At 36.4% G+C, this 13195-nt stretch overlaps 1 pseudogene; it reads right to left on the bottom strand.

The window, feature by feature from the left end:
* Positions 1–13195, bottom strand: part of LOC107695504 (peripheral plasma membrane protein CASK-like) — a 249522-nt pseudogene that overhangs the window by 11531 nt on the left and 224796 nt on the right.

Below are 13195 nucleotides of genomic sequence, written 5' to 3'. Positions count from 1 at the left end.
ATAATTTATTTTGCCATTAGTACATTGATAAATCAAAGTTTATAATTATATTTTGCCAAAACACTCTGAATTCTAAGCATGCACCAAAAGTTAAGTCAGTAAGGTTTTTAAATGTTTTTGAAAGATGTCGTAAAGTGTAACCGATGTCTCTTTATGCTCACCAAGGCTGCATTTATTTGATCAAAAATACAGTAAAAACAATAATACAAAAAAAAACAAAAATAACAATTTATTCAACAATTCTTCTCCCCCGAGTTACGTCTTCCGCCATTTTAGAGTATCACAACACATACGCACACTTTCCCCTATGCATAAACAACGCTGATTATGCAGATTACGTTCATGCGCACGCTTTCTCCTCCGAACGTAAACAACGCTGATTACATCGATTACACTCTTGGGTACTCTCCAAAATGCCGGAAGACGTAACTCGGGGGAGAAGAATTGTTGAAACATTTTTTATTTTTGTTTTCTTTGCGCTCAAAAAATATTCTCGTAGCTTCGCAAAACTGAAGTTGAGCCACTGATGTCACATGGACTGTTTTACCGATGTCCTTACTACGTTTCTGGACCTGGGAACATTACAGTTGCGTTGCTGTCTATGCAGGGTCTGAGAGCTCTCACATTTCATCAAAAATATTTTAATTCGTGCTCCGAAGATGAACGAAGGTCTTACGGGTTTGGAACAACATGAGGGTGAGTAATTAATGACAGAATTTTCATTTTGGGGTGAACTAACCCTTTAATATATTCTAAAATATAATTTATTCCTGTGATGGCAAACCTGATTTTTCAGCAGCCATTACTCCAGTCTACAGTGTCACATGATCCTTCAGAATTCATTCTAATATCCTGATTTGTTGCTTAAGAAACATTTCTTATTATTATCAATGTTGAAAGCAGTTGTGCTGCATAATTTTTTGGAAACTGTAATAGGATTCATTTATAAATAGAAAGTTTAGAAAGTAAACAGCATTTATTTGCAACAGAAAACTTTGTTTAAAAAGTTTTACTGTCACTTTTGATTAATTTAATGAGCATTTCTTAATAAAAGCATTAATTTCTTTGTTAAAAAAAATCTTACTGACCACAAACTTTTGAATGGTAGTGTTCTTGCATCATAAATTCTGTTCAGAAACACTGCATAATGCAACAATGTGAAAACAAGGTAGTGTAGCTAAGAGTTTGAATTCACATACTTGCACAGAACATGCTTCTGGCTTTATGATTTAGTGGAGTCTTCATCACTGAACTAACAAATCCACTTTTAATCTATTCCACACCATTGGGGAGATCTTGACAAGAAGGAACGATGGCGTCGTTTAACATCCTGTGTGTTCGAAGATAGTAACCTGACCCTGTGTTAGCTAATATTACAGACTGCAGGACCTAAATGACTTGCTTATATAAGATGTTAAATGCGGTGGGGTTCACCATGCTTCCAATGAGATCATATAATTGCCACCTTTCATAATTTCAGGATCGATTTATATAGAGGTTGTAAAATTGATCTCAGAGAACATCCAAGAGCACATATACAGGTGCATCTTCAGTGGAGGTCTGTGTGTTGGTTTGGACCTGAAGCCATGATGAAGACATGAACTTCATCCGTTCACATAAGTGACATATGAGTTCCTCTTTTTCTCTCCCCTGGCCCTTTACCAGCAACCACAAACTCTTACTGAAAACGTGGGCGTCTCACTTACGGCCTTTGCGTTTCCCGTGAGAACACATGCATAAACACACTTGTTGCATAGTGGTTTACATATGCAGGTGTGCTCATCAGCGATAACGACCCAGGTTTCCACTGTGGCTGGCTTTAATGAGCCCCTTTGGTACTTGAAGCAAAATGAGAGACTATAGTGCACTCTTTAGAGACTGTTTGGTCAGGAAGAGCAGGCAGAATCAGACACATAGCTACTTGGCTATGTATTGGTACAAGTCACCCTGCTATTTGTGGAAATGCTGCAGTCAGGAACTCTGGTTATTTGAGCTAGACAGCACAGGGCCCCGTTACCTGCCCATACCTACCACTAGACACACAAAAAACACTCCCTACAGCCTCTGAACTACAGTCTGAAACATTCAATGAAGACGTTTCTTGCAACAACTGCTGACAACCTTCCTATGAGTCTGCTTTCACTGAAAAGCAGGAATATAAACATAATACTAATTATAGACTGTCACTGAGTTAGCAATGGCCATCAACGACATAGTGTTCTCTTGTGCTTCTTATCATACTGTATACTGTTTCTGAATATCTGACAACAGTAATGATGTAGAAAAAAAATTAAACAGAAATTGTAGAATTTGATCGTCAACAAAAGCTCATTTTTCATGTGGACGTCTGTAGAATAAATTTACATGGCACCTCAGCGTTAAAACTCATGCATTCAGATGGCGATTTAGTGGAGAAGCAAGTTCTGTGATCCTACGAACTCGGGAACGTGCTGCTCACGTGCTCAGTCACATGGTTGTAAATAAAATGTCATATGCTCAGAATAATGAGAATAAATTCAGATTTAATAATATCCTATTTATTATTTGATTATTAAATATCCAGTTTAAAAATCAGAAAATAGACACTATAGTTAAAATGGTTTTCTGTCTTGCATTTTATCTCTCAAAATGATGGATGTCATTAAAAATGTGGAGATTAGCAGAAATAACTTATTGCAACCTCATATTTACATAAGGTAAACATAAAGCTGCTAGGTTTATATTTTTATGCATATAATTGTATATAATACATATTTTAAAATTGTATTGCATGCCTGTTGCTGCCATAATAATGACCAAATCAAATGTTTACGTGCTTTTCTTCTTTTTTCTATTTGTTCTTAACAGCTGCCACTCGCTGTGGTGGAGCAGTTATGAAATATTGTTCTTGTATACTTTCCAGCATTTCAGTAATAAATATGCATGCAAATTACAGGGAAGTGCAACAGTTACTGTACGGTATTCGGCAGTGGTCAAAAAGGATTTAAACATTGAATTTTGAATCAATTTCTTGAGATGTGGATTTGGACAGCAATTAAATTGTCACACGACCTTGTAATTCAGCCGGCGATTTTTTTACACAGGTGGTGGAAGAAAAACACAGACATTCTGGATTTGGACGGCAATAAAATCACCGACTAACCCCTGTAAATGTTGAAAATAGCTTACATCCCTATGAGAAACAATTACCTTCTGAAGACAAACACTACTGCTCAAAAGTTTGGGGTCAGTAAGATTTTTTTTAATGGTTTTGATTTTCATAAGTCTCTTCATCCATAAAATACAGTAAAAACAGTAATTTTGTGAAATATTATTACAATTTTCTAATTTATTATATTTTTCAGGATTCTGATTGTTTCTGTCTGAACCACATTATGTGAAATATAAATATTTTTTTAACATTATAATTTTGTATTTTTTGTCACTTTTAAACAATTTAATTCATCCTTTCTGAATAAAAGTATTTGTTTTTTAATCTTACTGACCCCAAACTTTAGAATATACTTGGTAAATACTGTACATCTCAAGCTAAATACATTTTAATATATAATATAAAACAATATATGAAATATATTGTATAATTATGACAATGTTTTTCTTTACTTAAGATTGCACAATGCAACATTTATCTGATAGAATGATTAAAATCTTACAAAATGTACTTCTCAAACTAGAAAAGGTAGCCATTTTATGAATGGCCCTTTTGCATTTCCTACACTTGTCTCTACAAACATTTGCTAAAAAGGCAGTAAAGTTCTTAAAAGTGAATGTTTATCACTAACCAATAATTGTGTACATCTCCCTGGGAGCCGCTATTTTTGTGTGACATCATACACCCACATCAGTAAACTTACTATTCGATTTTACTCTTGCTTATGGGGCACATAAAGATTACTAATCAGATCACTAATAAGAAAGAGCTGATTGACCAGTATGTAGCTGGTGCCTGGTGCCTGTATGAACAGAGAGGAAAGGTGCAGAAAACCCATCGGAAACTCTACCTGCGTTGTGCTTTGCTAGGTATTTGTCTTTGTACTGTTTTTTTTTCTTGCCAAACCAAGTACAGCTTGCCTGCTGTTCTTGCTTGGTTTTCTCCATGGCTATACAAGCCACCCTCCTAGAACAAAACAAACAAAAGATCAATTAGATGAACATGTGGTTAGCGTGCAGCATATCTGTTAGCCTTGATGATAGTACATCTTTGAGTACTTTTAAATTGCATTGAGAGCCACTTGCGTTGTACTGTATCTTCTTTCCCTCTACCTTCAGCACCAGCCAATCACAATCTTCTGGAAAGAACCAAACTCACCACTCCTGAAGTTCAGGTGAGGGAATCAGTCCCGCCGTGCCATTCTTGGTGTTTTCCAGCTTGCCTTGCCACCAGTTATGGTCATCTTTGCTGATAATCTGGATTATGTCACCCACCCTGAAGCGAATCCCTGCATCTTTACAGGGGATGAGGTCATCCTTCACCGGATCATACTCAAACTGTGCCCGTACAAAGATCTGAGAAGAGACATGGTCAGTGGAAGTCAGAAAAGCCTTACAGTGACACAGACATCGCAAAGGAAAGGACTGACTGATAGAGGAGGTCAAGGTACAAGAGGAGGTCAAGGTACAGCTGCAGGTCAGGGTACAAATTTTGGTTGCAATGAGAAGCATGCGTGGCTGAAGCAGCACGCTATGAAATCTGAGCATGACGGCAAACAGATGATGCATGTAAGTATGTAAGAGAGTGAGTTATGTGACAGAGTCCTCGGTGGACCTTTAGTGCAGTAGAGTACCGAACTGCAGTCTGAGGGTAGAGTGGTGTGTGACTCTCGGATTAAAAAGAAATGACAGGAATTTACTGAAAGGGGCCTTTAAGTACAAACACTGTAAAATAAAGCTTAACGTTATATTTTCAAAGAATCACACTGATGATGTAATTGTTTTTGAGTACTTGCTGTGGATTGGGCTCATTCTTTAAAATCTTACCTTGATGGAAAATTTATCCTTGATTGGAGGTCTGGAGATCTAGGGCATGAGAGTATTACAAACATCATGCAAAATCACGACACTGTGGCGGCATTAGTACAGCAGTGTGATAGGGGTTGGTGAGATGAAGAATGCATCTATAAAGGCTAACGTTTGGAAAAGTTATGGGTTGATAAAAAGGAACAAAGCAGGGTGGTGAAGTCAGTCACGTCACTGTGTTCTCATCACTTGTAACAGTAGATCATTTCCATCACTCAGTGACGTACTTCAGCCAACACAGATGGACCGTGCTGGCAGATGGCGCCCTCTGCTGATTGCCTGTCTCCCTTTCTACTTGTCATCCTATCAGGACACAATGCTTCAAGGCTAGGACTAGAAATTACAAAAACAAATTGTGATGGGCTCTTTGATCCCTAATGTTGTCAGCTTTGTTGATTTGCAGGGTAATCTAGATGGGATGTGAGAGGAAACACACACCACTCTGTAGCCCAGGGCCAGTAGAAAAGCATGAGACTGCATGGGGTTAGGATAAGAAAGAGACACCAATCTGGAATACCTGATCCATTCTTTAACAAAGCTAAAAGTCTTACAGAGTGCGAATAATAGTTAGGACATTCTGTGCCAACAGTTTTACGGTTTATGTGGAATAATGCATTAAAAAAAGTAAAACATAAACAAGTCTTAGAGTTGATATACTGTCTAAAAAGTCGGTTCAAATGGGTCTTTTTCGTATCTTCATCTCTTAGCTGTTATAGTCTTTAGTGTAATCTACTGTCTGTGAGGACACTCGTCACAACACAATAATTTAACTTCATTAATAAATAAATATAAATGAATAATTTAATTTATTTAATAAACTTATTTATTTTAAAATGGAATAGAGGTAAAATTCTACTAAATAGTTACATTTACTTCAAAGCTTGTTTTTGATATTTTCTCAACTGGTTCAGTGCATAGAATAACCCATCTGTAAGACTAAAAATCTATGTTAAAATGATAATGCCCTTGAAATTTATTTAAACTCTTTTTAGTAATTACAAAAAAGGCATTAATAACCAGTCCTTTGCATTTAGAGCCTTGTTGTTGTGTAATGCAATAACACTACAAGCTGCAATTCAGTCTGTCTGTAGAGCAGCTAAACACTATTGCTAATGTAAAAATCACAATGTCAGATGGTGAATGGTGTTAATGCAAGAACTGATTGAGAAAGCAGGATGTTAATAGCGGTGAATCACTAACTTGTTCATTCAACCTCAAGCACAAAAGCAGTATGGAAAAGCGCTAGTCAATAGAGGGTGGTAAGACTGATGGATATTCTATTCACCTGGCGTCCTTTTGGCTGGATGGTTAACGGCAAGTCCTGTAAAGCAAAGCCCAGCAGTAAAACAGAGACTGACCATTTACAAAGGAAAGGCAGACATTGACTCATGAAACAACTAAATAACAATTAAAAGTAATATACATTCAACAAAACATAACATTACATAATAAATTCTGGTTAAAAACACTGGGGGCAATGCTATCTCCACAAGGGAGGACCACAAATGTTACTTCATTTTGTGTATGCATGTGTTAAAAAGAGAAGAAGGGCTGTTGAGGATAAATCTCTGAACAGCAACACACAAGAAAGCAAGGAGCAAGCAAGCAGCTTCAGCACCACACTCCATTCAAGCATGTTCATGAGGTGGAGACTAAACCTCCTCTATGAAGAACACCAAGAGGGTCCCACTGGGTCCATTTCAGGGGTGGGCGATATTAGCACATGTTATTATTTCAAATTTTGGCCAGTGACAATATATATTTACTGAATTTATTCGAATTTTACTGAAAAGAGAATTACATTAGTATAAAGAAAAAGCAGCTTATCTTATATTTGAGCATATCGGCTGCCTATCTTGGCCAGGACACTCCTGGAAAAGAGATTTTAATCTCAGTGAGTCTCTTCCTGGTTAAATAAATAAATGAAAATGAAATAAATGAAATTTAACTAATTGCAAGAACATTTCAATGAAATAATTTATTGAGCAAATATTTATTAATTATTATTATGTATTACAGTACTTATTTATGTTGATATATAATAGGAATATTTTAATAAATATTTAAAAAATATATATTTTATTATTTAAATTAATTGTATAGGATTTTTTTAAAGTATGCATGCTTTTATTTATGCTAGGAATCCTTTGCATGCCTCCATTGAGTTTGGCCTAATCATTGTGCTTGCTGTCAGCCAAAATACGTCACTTGTACTAACAAAGGGCAATATTTAATTAAAAAGTATAACGGTAGATCCCACGTCCACTGTACAGTGTGCCTGGGACCACAAACTGTAATCACACTGGCAGTCAGAGTGAGTGAGCTACAGCAGCACAGAGCACACCAATTTGTGAACTGAGATAACAGAAACTAGGAAACTCTGTCTTGTTCAGTCTTTGCATTTGTGTTATTTGTGTATTGAGATTAAAATATTCTAGTGAAATATAAAAAAACTAACTGGAAAAACAAAACCATAAAACTGGACATTAATCAAATTTAATAACATCTGGTGCAGATTAAGAGGGTATGATTGCAAGAACGGGGGTGAAATAATCACAAACAACATTAGGAGATTGTTGGGGGGTGGGAAGGGGGTCGTTATTTGAGGTTGCCTGGGATCCTTACCAAGATAGAACTGTTAATGCTGGAATGGCCATTAGCAGGGGACTGTCTGGAGGTGGAGGGGGATTCTTTCTGTAATAAGATACAGAGGTCAGCGAAACAGCAGAGCAAACGAACACTAGCCAACACTGCTAGTAAGAAATTGGGGACATCGTGTAAGGAAAACCAAAAGATTTGCTTGAGATTAAAGTTCATAAAAATACATTTTTAAAGCATGGTAATGCTACAGATCATTAGACCGCATTGCAGCTTCCCACCAAAAGAGGGAGCCAACGCAATTGTCTACATGTAAACATCTTCCTTCGAAGATTTACTATGTGAAGGTACTCCAAGTGAAAACTGACCACTTTAATGCCAACATCCTCTCAGTAGTAGTGTGATATGGAAGGTGAGTGTTATAAAAAATTTATTTCTGTAATCAACATGGTACAGATTCACTTTTAAATTGCGAATAATGCTGCAAAACTGTTTATGAACAGCTTGTAAAACATTCTCACATTGTACATCTAAACTTCCCTCAACACTGGCAATACGTAAGCAAGGGTTCCGGTATCTTGGTTGTGAAATTGGTGTGCGGTAGTGTCTGAGCCAGGCCTTTTGGTCCAGCAGGATGGAGGCTTTTGGGGAGAAAAGCGTTAACACGCAGCCATCAGGCAGGCAGTTAGTCACACAAGAATCCACGGCAATCAAACCCCACCACAAAAGCCACGACAGGCCAGGGAGACAAGCACTGCAGAGAGAGGAGACTGGCAGAGACAGAGCAGAGGACAGTGCAAAGGCCACAGAGGCCATTACCTCACAGGACGACTGCTGTATGCGGTAGCCTGGCACAATCTTAAAGGTGATGCTGCCTCTCATTTCCCGCTGTCAAAAGATAAAGAAAAAGCGAATTATTAAAAAAGGGCATTTTTACTGGATTATGTCTGCATAATGGTAGTAAAGTTTAATGCCTGTTTAAGAGACTCCAATATAATTTTGTCATCTACTCATCACGTTCTTTTTTTCAAGGAATACAAATGGAAAAAGTATACAATAAAAAAAGAGTCTCTGCGTTATTCTGCATTAATCAGAGTGATAAATGTCTGATCAAACACAATTTGGTTATTTTAGATGTGTCTTTTGTCTTATTTAACTGTAATGATGATAGCTGCGTTGTAAAGGTTGTGTCTCACACACTTTACACCCATTCCACTTTACAGTTGTTGGAATGCCCTGTGAAGTCCACTTTGCAGGGCACTAATGTTCAAATGGAACACAATTTTAGAGACAGTCACCACTAGTTGCCGTCTGTGAGTCTGGACATTTTGCTAGGTACCTCCATGAAAGATTAAAAATCATAATTCAAACAACATGAGGGTGATTAAATGGTAACAAAATTGTAATTTTTGGGTAAACCTATTTCTTTTAAGAGGGGCACAGCTGGAAATATGCTACGTTCCTACTCACAAGCATCTTCTGAAGCTGCTCCACCGTTTGATTTGCTACACTTATGCCGTTGATCTCCCGGATCTCGTCTCCAACATGCAAAGTTCCTGATTTGTTACAAAGCAACATGTTAAATGCGTCAATAAACATCGCTAGTCTTACAACCTTCATAAATTGAAAACTTAACTACTTTAACTGCATGAGATCTTAATTAATATAAGCTTGTCCCGCTTACAGGATGCATGTAGGAGATACTTGTTGATGGCATGTGTGTGTGGCATGTGGGTAAGGCTTGTACGTCAGTGTCACACTTTTGGTTTATGGAGATAATGGAAATACAGGAGAGATGGAAGGATAGTGGATCTCAATATAGCAGCGTTGGGTGAAGATAATGGATTTTGAAGGAAAACCGATCTGGTGCATGTACCTTGTCTGTGGATCATTCCTCCATGCATTATTCTTGCCACGATGCAATGGTTCAAGTCGTTCATTTTCAACGTGATGCCCTGAAACAGTGCCCACAAACTCATTTAAAGCCACAGTGATGAGAACGAAGCTTTCACAAAGTTTGACTAACATGTGGAAATACATTTTAACCGCTATGAGAGCTTAATCAAGACCACCATCATCTCAGGATGAGATGATGTGTGCCAAGCCTCACAACACTGGATATCTGATGTGCAGCACTAGCATTTGTACACTTTGAAAGTGGGGGATCATAACCACTAAAAACTGATGTCATGTTCATGCTATGCATAAAAGTCTGTAGGTTTATATATGTGTGTGTGTAAATGTACAGTAAAGTTGTAACTCATACCATTGGTTCATCTGTGTTCTTCTGGAACTGAACTAGGCGCACTCGTGTAACATTCTCTATGTCCATGTCTCTGTTCGTGCTCTCAGGTGAGTCTCCGTTGAGATATGGTGATGTGGGGGGTGGGGTGACCCTCAGTGCCTCATCACTGTACACCTCATGGGCCACAACGTCATGAGTCTGAAGTAAGGCCTGAAAGAAAGTGATAGAGAGTGAGATAGAGTATCACACACACACAATAAAAAATAAATAAATTATAGACCTGAGCGAATAAGCAACCAGCTAGTAAACACTAACAAAAATCAACTCGTATCACCTTTGCAATCACAGTGCTTTAGTAACCAGTCAAGGCAGCAAGTCATGCAAGCACCCTCATGTGTTCTTGAGAAAACGTACACTACTGTGCAAGGTTATTTTCGTAAACGAAAACTAAAACTAAGACGAAAACTATTGATGAAAAAACAATTTCGTAAAACTGAAATAAAATAAAAATGACAAAATAATTGAAAAACTAAAACGAAACGAAACTAACAACAGTTATTGAAAAACTGAAATAAAATAATAATTATCAAAAATAAGCACCAACTTAAAATGCCTATTTTGGTTTGATTGCTTGTGTTACATGAGAAAATAAATAATTTTGCCTTACTGGAAGGCAAAATTTTTTATTTTCTCATGTAACACAAGCAATCAAACCAAAATTAGGCATTCTAAGTTGGTGCTTTGAAGAAAAACAGACACGCAGCTCAACTTAATAATTAACAGAAAAAAAAGACGAGAACGCGCATCCTTTCTGAAAACAATACAAAACTTTAGCATAGCATCTTGTGATCACTTCTGCCAGGCTTTCGGAGAAATGTGCATTGGCTAAATCACATCATACTGAATTGTATAGCAAATTTGAAAACGATATTAAAATAAAACTAATTTAAAAATTCAAAACTATAATAACTTTGCTACTGTGGAAAAGTTAGTTTAAAATGTTTTTTAAAGAAGTCTCTTATTCTCACCAAGGCTGCATTTATTTGTTTAAAAATACAGTAAAAACTGTAAAATCTTGAAATATGATTACAATTTAAAATAACCGTTTTCTATTTAAATATATTTTAAAATGTAATTTATTCCTGTGATGGCGCAGCTGAATTTTCAGCAGCCATTACTCCAGTCTTCAGTGTCACACGATCCTCGCTGATTTGGTGCTAAATAAAGATTATCATCAGTGTTGAAAACAGTTGTTCTGCTTAATATCTTTTTGGCAACCATGATAAATTTTAAGGATTCTTCAATGAATAGAAAGTTCAAAATAACAGTATTTATTTGAAAGAAAATATTATTTTAATCAATGAAAAAAAAAATTACTATCACTTTTTAATCAATTTTAATGCATCCATGCTGTATAAAAATATTAACTTCTTTCATTAAAAAAAAAAAATAATAATAATCTTACTGACCCCAAACCTTTGAACGTTAATATACAAATTTAGTTTATTATTGTGCTTTATGTCTGATGGCTGCCTTCCTAAAACCCTTACATTTTTCTTAATTAAAAACAAAATGTAATAGACTTTAGTAACATTAAGTAAACATAGCATTCAGTGTGTAGAGACACAAACTTTGTTCTTTTTTCTCACCAGCTCATCTTGTACTATCTTGTGTGCAATTAAGAGAGTGTGAGAAAAGCATCTAGGGCAAGGTCATGCTGGAATTTGACAGCTAGTACCTACTGGTGCCTCCCTCCTCTCGAGTTTTTTCTCTTTTCTGCCCCCCACACACACTGTTGACCTGACATTCAGAATTAGTGAGGCTGACATCACCCCAGTCTCATTTTCTCATGCATGAGCTCTTTTTGACTCATTCCCTCTTAATTTTTCTCAGTTCTGTACTTCAAGTGGAAGTAAAAATAATGCAAAAAGCCCCCAAATAAGTCCACTGCATTCTGAATCATAGCAGAGACTATTTTAATTAATTTCACTCCGTTCCATGCCATATTTGTCTCCCACTGATCTCACACACTTTGAAGAATTTAGAAGAATTTAATCTTATACCAACACTTCTCACCCTCACTATCACCCCTGATTGAAAGTTAAAACTGTAGAATTATGTCATATTAAAGTTTCAGTAAGTGGTCTTTTGGACTGGAAAGGATGTTTCAATTTTGAAAGTTACAGTATGTTTTCTGTTATATTTGAAAGATCAATAAAATTAGACACCAAAAAAAGAGAGGAATCTTTAATCAACTAAGCCCCTTCCCTCTAGATCAGGGGTCGCCAACTGGCGGAACATCCGGACCACAAAGCCTTTTGACATAATGAAATAAATAAATGCCAAACGCTATTTTCTAACAAAATCAAATTTATATCAAGCACATCAAGGCCAGCTCAGTAGAGCTGTTTGGGTCCTATGGCGCCACGGGTTGCTACTACAGTTTACTGTTGCTACGTTCAGATGTGCAGTGAAGAGAGCAGAGAGCGGCGCGCAAACAGATGAAACTTTCAGTGAGTGAAAAACAATAGAATTCTCAAAAATTAGGAAAGTTGACGGGTCTTTAAAGTCTTACATTTAGTTTTATCAAATTTAAGGCCATAAAAAGTCTTAATTGGTACAAGAAAGTATTAATTATGATTTCAGGAGGTCTTAAATTTGGGGACGCTGGTAAGACAAGAATTGCGATATGGCTTAATGTGACGATTAAACTTTAAAAGGCTATGATTTAATTAAATAAAAATGAGAGCTGCACGTTTCAAAGTCACGTGTTGTGCTGCTTTGTGTACAGCCGTTACCGGGGAAACGCTTTATTTCTGCCTTTCCGAAAGCGCTTCCTGCTGGCAGAGAATAATTTTGCATTTTTAATAAGCCCTTCTGCTATTTTTGTTCAGACCAATGTGAAAATCAACCCATGTTTTTATGCAGCACACACGCAGAATTGTAAATGTGAACTAGTGGATCGACAAGAAGATAATGCATTAATAAACAATTAAGACAGTATAATATTTATATGTTATTTAATTAATAGGCTATAATACTTGATAATTTTAAATTAATATAATAATTGATACTTTTGCCTCAATTTTCTTAAAAATAGTTTAAAGGCTGAAATGTGAAGTTAATCATTTAAAAAAAAACTTGTAGTTTTTGTGAAAACCTGTATCTGAACTGTAAATCATGCTTTTTACAGTCATTTTAATTTTGTTTGTGCAGGTCTTAAAAAAAGTCTTAAAGGGGTCATAGGATGCTACATGCACTTTACAAGTTGTTTGCACTGAAATGTGTGTTGGCAGTGTGTGTACACAACCACCCTATAATGATAAAAATCCACCC

This window comes from Sinocyclocheilus anshuiensis, unplaced genomic scaffold, assembly GCF_001515605.1.
Source record: "Sinocyclocheilus anshuiensis isolate Anshui unplaced genomic scaffold, SAMN03320099.WGS_v1.1 scaffold562, whole genome shotgun sequence".
NCBI lineage: Eukaryota > Metazoa > Chordata > Actinopteri > Cypriniformes > Cyprinidae > Sinocyclocheilus > Sinocyclocheilus anshuiensis.
Note: the sequence above shows the minus strand (reverse complement) of the source record. Positions and strands in the feature narration are given on the sequence as shown.